The following is an 8,593-nucleotide window of genomic DNA, read 5'->3' as shown; positions in this document are numbered from 1 at the left end:
GCATAGGATCAGAAACCATGGAGTCCCTCGACAGCCCCATCAGCCCTCTATTCTGTAAACTAGAAGCTATGAAAACTATACACCGTTAACTATGACTAAACTCTACTTGAATCTATAATACATAAGGGTAAAGAGTACAAGGGCTAGCTCAGTGTAGAATCCATGCAGCTGTCACCAGCTCTCAACAGCTTCTAGTAAACTACTAAAATTATATCCCATAAACAACGTAACGCAACAGTAAACATGTCGTACCCCACGATTGATGAAATCCCCGTCTGGGCCAATCAATAACAAATATATCTCCTTGTTTTGAGCTGTAACTGCAGTTCCCTCTCGAGCCGATCAGTGTCATTTTGAATGCTGGAATGCGGCGGCGAGAAGCATAATTTCCCCAAGTTTTGTCAAAATCAGATCAGTGGTGTCTGAGATTTTGCGAACAAATGATGAAGAACCTATGCTGTCCTCAACAGGCTGAAGGATTACCTGTCATCCCTCTGCGATATAACTGCCAGGTAGGTAGTAGAGCTAAATAGCTTTAAAACTAAAACTCAACTCTAAGGCGGACTACATTTGGCACAAAACTACCTGCAGTTCAGACTCCATGTACACCCTCAAAGATCTCCTGCTAGTACTCCGTAACCGGAGACAAACTTAAACATTCAAATTACACTTGGACATACGACACAAGGACCAGGCTCCACTCCTGAATCAAACAGATGACCTGTCCGTCCTATACAACAGAAAGAGTTTTGTAAACCTGTACACCTTTTACTACGACTCCAGCTCCAGCTGTGGAAGTAGTTACAGCTGCACATCCATAGTCCATGCAGTCCTCAACAGCATGAACGGATCACCTGTCAACCCTCGATAACAAAACCTACAGAAAACTAGTAAACCTACACATTCAACTATGACTAAAACTCCACTCGGGTCTATAGAGCTGCTGGAACCACAAAGTACCTGCAGTTCAGAATCCATGCAGCCCCACTTCAGTCTTGAAAGATCACTCTTTTTAGACTAAACCAGATCTACACCTCAGCTGCTTTTGGGAGCTATAACATTCATGCAATCCCCAACAGGAATTATATGAAGTCACATCTTAAACACCTCAGTTACTCCCATAACGACACCTAAAACTATACTTAGAGCTGGTGATAGTGCAATGGGACAACATTAATGACTGTCTGTACCTCACCCTGACTCAGAGACCGCCTGAGGAAAAAGTGAACGGGCAAATGGACTGACCAAGTCTTATCTGAATCCTCACCAATCGACTTAACAAACAGCTAAGTTTAACCTCGAGTTTCTGTTTTTGTCACTCAGCCACGGCACTGGAATTAGTTTCGGTACAGATATCGCTTCGAAGAAATCGCTCTGAAACTTGCAACATAGAACAACAAAGTTCATGTATCTCTGTGGAAGAATGAAGGAGTCATTTCTAATTCTTCAACTCTGGTTTGTGTCAAAACAAACAGCTAAATAGTAAATATTTCTAAATCAGCTCTTGGGACAAGTGAGATGCGAAGACCAAAGGAGTGAATTCAAGTTGAATTCAAGTTGACACTCCTCTGATTTAATCTCCAAGTTCTCTTCACCTCATCCTCTCTGCTTTGTGATATCAAATTTGGGTTAAAATAGTATTACCAAATATTCTGTATTGTTTGTTTTACCCCATTTGGAGGACCAAATGGGTGGGGTTTGCCAAATACAATCTGGCAAAGTCCAACGACTGCCAGAACGTTTAGACAAACACAGAAATTTTAAACTATACTTCGCTGCAACTGACAGCCTACCTGATTTTATCTGAATGTTTTTTAATGCGGTTAGCCCCACCCATCTGGTACTCCAAGCAAATTGAAACAAACACTACAATTTGTTTGCAAATGCTGTCTGACCCAGATCTGGATAATGAAGGACTTTGTGTGTCAATCCACTTTACCATTACGTTAATTTAATAACGATTTGTTAATTTTCAATGGAAACGAGGTTCTGTTGTATGATCCCGACAGCGGTGACAGCTTGGAGTGCCGATTGCTACAAGTTAAGAATTTTTCAACTTTTAGCAAAAGAGCGCCACGCCTCATACAGGATTTCAGCGGTCTCCTAGCAACAGCAGGAGCCCCGCCCAGTGCTTCCCGCAAGCGTCTGTTTAGCTCTGCTAGCTAAAACAGAAGAGACTGGTGGATACAGGGCCTTAGATCAGTCAATCCCAAATGTAAATGTAATCAGCAAATCACTGGTTAATGATGGTTTATTCATTCTCAGTAAGGAGATAGTGAGATTTCCCTCCAAAAAGAGAACTCCATTTGAAAAATAATGGACACCTGCTCCTACCAGATGAATCCTGGCATCAAGGTAAAGCACATTATTGGTCCCTATGAAAGTCAGCAGTCATCTGAAGACCTTTGCTACAAAATATTTAATTTTTAAGGATAGAATTTTTTGTGGTTTTGAAATATTAACTGATGAATTTTAGGTTGCAAAATCTTTTTCTAGAATGAATACAGTGAATGAAACCCTTCATAATGTCTTAACAAGCCGCGAGAACTGGTTTGTGGTCAATGGTGATTATTGATGGTTTGAATCATTAATTTATCATTCTCAACTATTTCATTATTGTTTGATAATAGGGGATTTTAATTTTCAGTGTTTAGAAGAGCATTGATTGCCTGCATTGGTTGAAGTGAGCGTGTATTGACCCTGCTCTGATGTGTCTGTTTATATTAACAATAGGGAGAAGAGTGCGTGTTAGAATATTTATACACAGTATATTGGATTATATTTTTCTTTACTATGCCTTTTTGATTTCATAATGCAACATGCGTGCTCATGCAGGCATACATACACATGCGCACATAACACACAAATGTGTATGTGCACACGCAATCACAGCCTTGTCACCAACCGTGGCTTAGAGAAACACACACACACTTAATACACACTCAACACTCCAGAATACACTCAAGCTTACACACATTGCGCAATATGCACACACAAAAGCTTACATATATGCACACACACACGCACACACAGACAGACAAACATGGCTGTAAACGCACACATTTAGCAGCAATAGAAAATAATTTGTGCAATTAGTACGTCAGTCATTCCGTAATTCTGTCAATCTTTGTACGTCTGTCCATGTTAAGCAAAATTGGACTTTTAGTCAAACTAAATCTCTCCTAGGCAGAGCTGCTCTGGAGACAGAAATAATCTCATTGGTTGAGTTAAACCTCAGTGGGCGGAGCCAAAGCACCAATTTTTTTGCAGCGCAATTTAGCGAACTGGCAAAATTGAATGGCAAAGGAGGAACTTAAAATATAAACAGAAGGGCATGGCTGGATGAAAACCCTGTATCTCTGATCTGAAAAATCTGATTTTCAGAAATAAGGCAGAACAACTTCCTCTTCATATATGAGATTTGACATTTAAGATGTATTTTTCTTCCCAAAGCTAGAGCTGCTTAAAAAATTGATGCAAGAGCTTATTAACTTGATCAGTTGTATGTCAGATAGCACAATAACAGCGACCTCTGGGAGTGGAAGTCCTGTGACCAAAATCAGCAGCAGCTCTGTCACTAAAATACAGATTTGCTTCCATTTAAAACATTGGGGTGAAGGACGCACTGTTGACAGAAATGTGACTTGATTCCAGAAACCCTGGAGTTGTGTCCCACTGTTTTACATGAGGATACAGTAACAGTTAGCCTTCTCCCTAATGGCTTGATGAATGTATAATGCAACCTCCTTCTTATAAGACCAAATTGTGTTTTTTGCTGTGTTGCTGTCTGTCTTATTGTCTCTTGCCTATATTTTTGTAGTGCCTAAGTGTGTGGGCTTTTTTATGTCTTTGTGTGATCAGAAATTTCACATTATAACTTCATTTGCCAAGTTACACTAAACATCCAGGAGTTTGTCTTGGCAACAGACATTGATAAAGTCAATAAATAGTTCTAAAGTGTAGACCAGAGCCCTCTATCTGAAAGAGTTGTGCCAATGAAAGCACTGAGGTCTCCAGTTGTACCCAATACTTCCTAGTAGGATGTTCACTATGATGCCAGTCAACAAATACAGCTCCCAGCTAATGAGCAAAGGTTTGGCTAATGTTGTTCAGCACACAAGATTTAGTTCCAGGAACTAAGCAAAAGGAAGGTAGAAGGAAAAATGACTAGGAAAGGAATAGCTACACAAAGTTTTGGATCCATTTGTCAACTTAGCTGTTAAGTAATGACATAAACACCACATTTATCCATGTGCCTGCGATAAATCGTTGGCTTTGATGCTCCATGTTAACGTTACATTATGCTGAGTGATAGTAGCTCCATGCTAACACTTTAGCGTACACGATGTTGAGTGATAGTAGCTCCATGCTAACACTTTAGCATACACGATGTTGAGTGATAGTGGCTCCATGCTAACACTTTAGCGTACACGATGTTGAGTGATAGCGGCTCCATGCTAACATTTAGCACTATGTTGACCAACAGGGCGATCTCCCAAAACATACAATTACAAAACTTGGGTCTATTCCTTTAAATAAAATAGTTTGCCAGCTTTCATTGTCACAATCTTTATGCATACAAGGCTTTGGTCTGCTGTAGTTTATATCTGTCTTCATATAGCCTATATTTGGTTGTTCATGTCAGTGCCTCAGTGTGTCTCCACTTTAATGTGTTTGAGTATGTGTATCTGTAATTCTAAATGGGTTTTATAGCGTTTGCATTGCATGTAACTCTTCAATATGTTTGTTTTTTAAGATAAGAATATTATGTGCTTTACGGCAGGAAGTGGTTACTCCATATTAAGGCTTTAGAGTGGGAGGTGGTTGTTCAAGTGGTGCAATAAAATGAAAATAGAATTTTTTTTGTCATTTTGAGTGATGTTATTTTCTGTTATTACCACCCTTATTTGTATGTTTATGTGCCTGTGTGTGTGTTCAGCTCATGACTAACATGCAGTCATGCATCAGTCATTCAGCCTTTATTTCTCCACTTGTGTCTTCTAAGGATTGCTCAATTCTGCTCTTAACTGTCATTGTGAGTTTTAGTGGGTTTTTTTAATCAAAATACCTTGATATTTCATGCTGTAGATTTATGATTCAAGCACAATAGAAATGTCAGTTGTACTCAGTTGTCTTGTCATTCACAGTGTGCTTTGAGGAGATTTTTAAAGCAACAATCCAGGAATCACCGAGTTAAGTCCGCACCACAGTCACGGATTTACACCAAGCTAGTGATCGTCATTCAAGGGTGTTGTACCAAAATTAGTTTCCCCTATATAAATGTATTTATAATGTATTTCCCCTTGCACTGTGTCTTTGCCTCGATTTCACGGCAGGGAAGAAAACAAAATAATTAACATTTTTGTAAGTATTTTTCCTATCACTGGCTTTTCAAACATTAAAATCACATTTTTAGCTCTAGAAAGGCCAGCAGATTTGGGGATCCAAGAGAAGGTGATATAACCGTAACTGTAAAACTGTAAATTAAAATCTTGCAACAGTAGTTTGTACATAAACTAGGTCTAGGAGGGACATTGAGGGACATTTGAAAGCTGAGATATTTCTAAAATACAAAGTTGAATTTGACCTGGCCTTTCTAGTGTTAAAATATTACACAAGACTACAAAGAATGAAAGTAGCCTAGCGAAAGTAACTTACCTTGTTGCCTTGTAATGAGCGGCTTGTTTGTGATTTTATTTTCTTCTTCTTTCTTATAAGTTAACTTGTCATTTAAGCACATTTCTGCCACCATTAAAAACAACACACACCACCAGTGAAACATTTTTTAAGGGATACAAAATTTTGATGTTATTTGGTGTTACAAAGTTTTGTGGTGTTATCTCCTCATTCCGGATTGTGGCTCCATAAAGTCTTCACACACCATTCCAGTGTCTGTACAATACATCACTATACTAAATGTATGAAATGTGTACAGTTAGAGTGGGAAAGAACCACCAGCCACCAGACAAATACTGGTACTAAATATTAGTTTCAGACCGGTCGCAAAAATTTCCTGAAATGAGCAGGATGTTTTTAAGTGCAAAGAATTCGCTCTGTGCATGAAAAGTGAGAGAAATGTGTTTTCCTACCAAGAAAAGATTAGGTGGAGAAGACAACTAGAAAGAGAAACAGGAAGTAGTTTGATATTGAAATAGTTCGGTGGAAAATAAGGGTGTGGAGGTCGGGCGATAAACTTACCTTCAACTCGAACGATCTCTAGTGTTTTTACTGGGGGAAGTTTTCATTTTTAAAGAATATTTTTCTTTTTTTTACCACGAGAGAAACCTGAACCTAACCTTAACCAAACTGTTTTGCTTTCCTAAACTCTTGCCTAACCATTATGTAACCTTTTATAATGTAGAGTCCAATTCCCGCTGTTGTTACTTAATCCTATCATGGTGGAGGAACCAAATCTTCACATTATTTGTGTATGTAATCTACGTTTTGGAGTTTGCGCTCGTTTAACAAAATTTTGTGAGTCTTGTCTTAATATCCAAACTGGCTGCTAAATTACTGACAGTGGCCAGTAAATTGGGGGAATTACCAGTCACTGACTGTGGCTGGTGGACCAACCAATTTCCTGCCTTGTGTATAATGCATCAGTAAGTATTTATTAACTGTAAAGTACATGACAAAATGTATTGTCAAAAATTATTAAACGTGTGTAAAAATCTGCAATACATTTCTAAAGCCATAATTCTTCTGCTAGTTGCCTTTTTACACTCAAGGACACAAACAGTGGCCACTCTGAATCCTCTGTCCTTCCTTCCCACTTTCCTTGCTTCCTTCCTTTCTCCCCGTCAATTCATTTTATGGCTCAAACACACTGGAACGACTTTTGATGCACGTAATTTGATTCATTTGTGGTTTACTGCAGACGGGAGATTTGAAGTGTCAACACCAAGACTCTAGCAGTTTCCCATTGTCGTCATGATATGCATTTCTTTATTTGTGAGAAAAACAAACAAACAACAACAAAAAAGGAAACAAAAAGGTAATTACAGACTCACATACAAAAACACATCCTTATAAAGAAATAATGAGATAACAAACCACAAAAGGGCGGGGGGTACCTGATATGGTGGATGGTAATATGTCTAGTAGGGTTTTACATTAAATTATTAATAGATATACAGTATTTTTATAGGTTAGAGAGGATCAGGTCATCTGCTAAAGCCTATCTAGAAATAAATAACATATTTTATTGTGACATAAACTATAATCTGGTATATAATCAACACGCCATATAAAACTTAACTAGCTGACTAGTAATGGGTAGCTAACAAAATCCAAAAACGGCCTGTAATATATCACTGAAAATTACAAATGTATCAATTATATGCATCATAACATGGACACACCTAACTAGATACTTATAAAATTGAGAATATTGTCTTGGAAAACGTGCATCATCTTACCTTTTTCCTTTTGGACTGCGGCTCCAGAAACTATGAAAAGGTCTTAAACTGTAATATTTATATTTGATCATTCAAACATATGTAGTCAGAGAGCCAGAACAACACACATGAATGGATCCACCACAAAGATTTATGACTTGCATTGATCAACTGATTTGACGTATCATGTACTGTTCTGATTGATTTGTATTGATAATCTAGATCGGACATGTCTGTGTTTCTATTGTGTGTTTTTGACAGCTACACATTAAAATATCACACATTTGATTGGATTGGTCAGATTGTCTTCCCTATATGTTTTCCAGACTTTCTTTTTTTGTGTTTAACTTGTAATAAATGATAATTATCCAAGCATTCTGATTTGTCGAAAACACGTTATAACCACATTGATAATTCCCATGATGCAAGTCTAAATCTGTATTTAGATTTAAAAAACAACCATTTTTTAATTCAATCAGAAGCAAATTCAACCCTTCCATCACGTGGAAAACCTGGATCATGTTTGGTTAAAAATGTTATTCCTTTTTCAGTGTGAACCGTGTTTAAAGTTAAATCTGCATCTTCATGGAACCTGAATGAAACTCTTCAGTTGTTTTTTTTTTGCTTGCTATTAAGTTATGTCATATGTTCCTCAACAAAGTTATATTAATCTAGTTGTTAGTATGAAGTCTTTCTGTTGATCTGTCGGTGTCTATTCCAAAATTTGGTGGAACCAAATAAAGTAATCTGAGCTTTTTGTCTCTCTGTCTGACAGCGTTGATCTCTCTTACTGTCTGTATGAAAGTTTAACCTCTGTGGGTTTTTTAGGGCCAATAGACTAAAGCTGTCGACAATTATTTAGTGCCGATATTCTCTATTTTTAAAGAGTAACTAAACCCCAAACCAAAATCTGTGTAAAGACTGACAATTAACTAGATCAGCCAATAGCAGATGGCCATTTAGTAGGATGGTTTTTACCATTAGATGTCAGGTTTCACACAGATTTGGGTTTGAGTAGTCACTCTTTAAATATTACTTTTTCCACACAAAAATTTACAGTATTTTCTTCTTTTCTTCTTTTTTTGTCAGGGTAGAAAAGCCTCTGAATCAATATTTTGGGACAATTATGGGGCATTAAGACTAATTAAATTCCTTTAATGTTAGCAGCTCTGGCTGGCAACTCTGAGATGGTTACA

General features: G+C 37.7%; 1 protein-coding gene across 2 annotated transcripts in view; it reads left to right on the top strand.

The window, feature by feature from the left end:
- Positions 1-6,762, top strand: part of LOC139659216 (tetratricopeptide repeat protein 39B-like) — a 16,764-nt gene extending 10,002 nt beyond the window's left edge. For both annotated transcript variants that reach the window (XM_071537428.1, XM_071537429.1), the window contains exon 15: positions 1-6,762. This exon is cut by the window's left edge and continues 178 nt beyond it. The gene's annotated coding sequence lies outside the window, so the exon portion shown is untranslated.
- The last annotated feature ends 1,831 nt before the right edge of the window (positions 6,763-8,593 follow it).

The sequence above is a fragment of the Centroberyx affinis genome, unplaced genomic scaffold, assembly GCF_046629955.1.
Source record: "Centroberyx affinis isolate AG114_WGS23_722 - 3 ecotype Tasmania unplaced genomic scaffold, CSIRO-AGI_Caff_v1 ptg003044l_1, whole genome shotgun sequence".
NCBI classification, from domain to species: domain Eukaryota; kingdom Metazoa; phylum Chordata; class Actinopteri; order Beryciformes; family Berycidae; genus Centroberyx; species Centroberyx affinis.
This window is presented reverse-complemented; position numbering and strand designations above follow the sequence as displayed.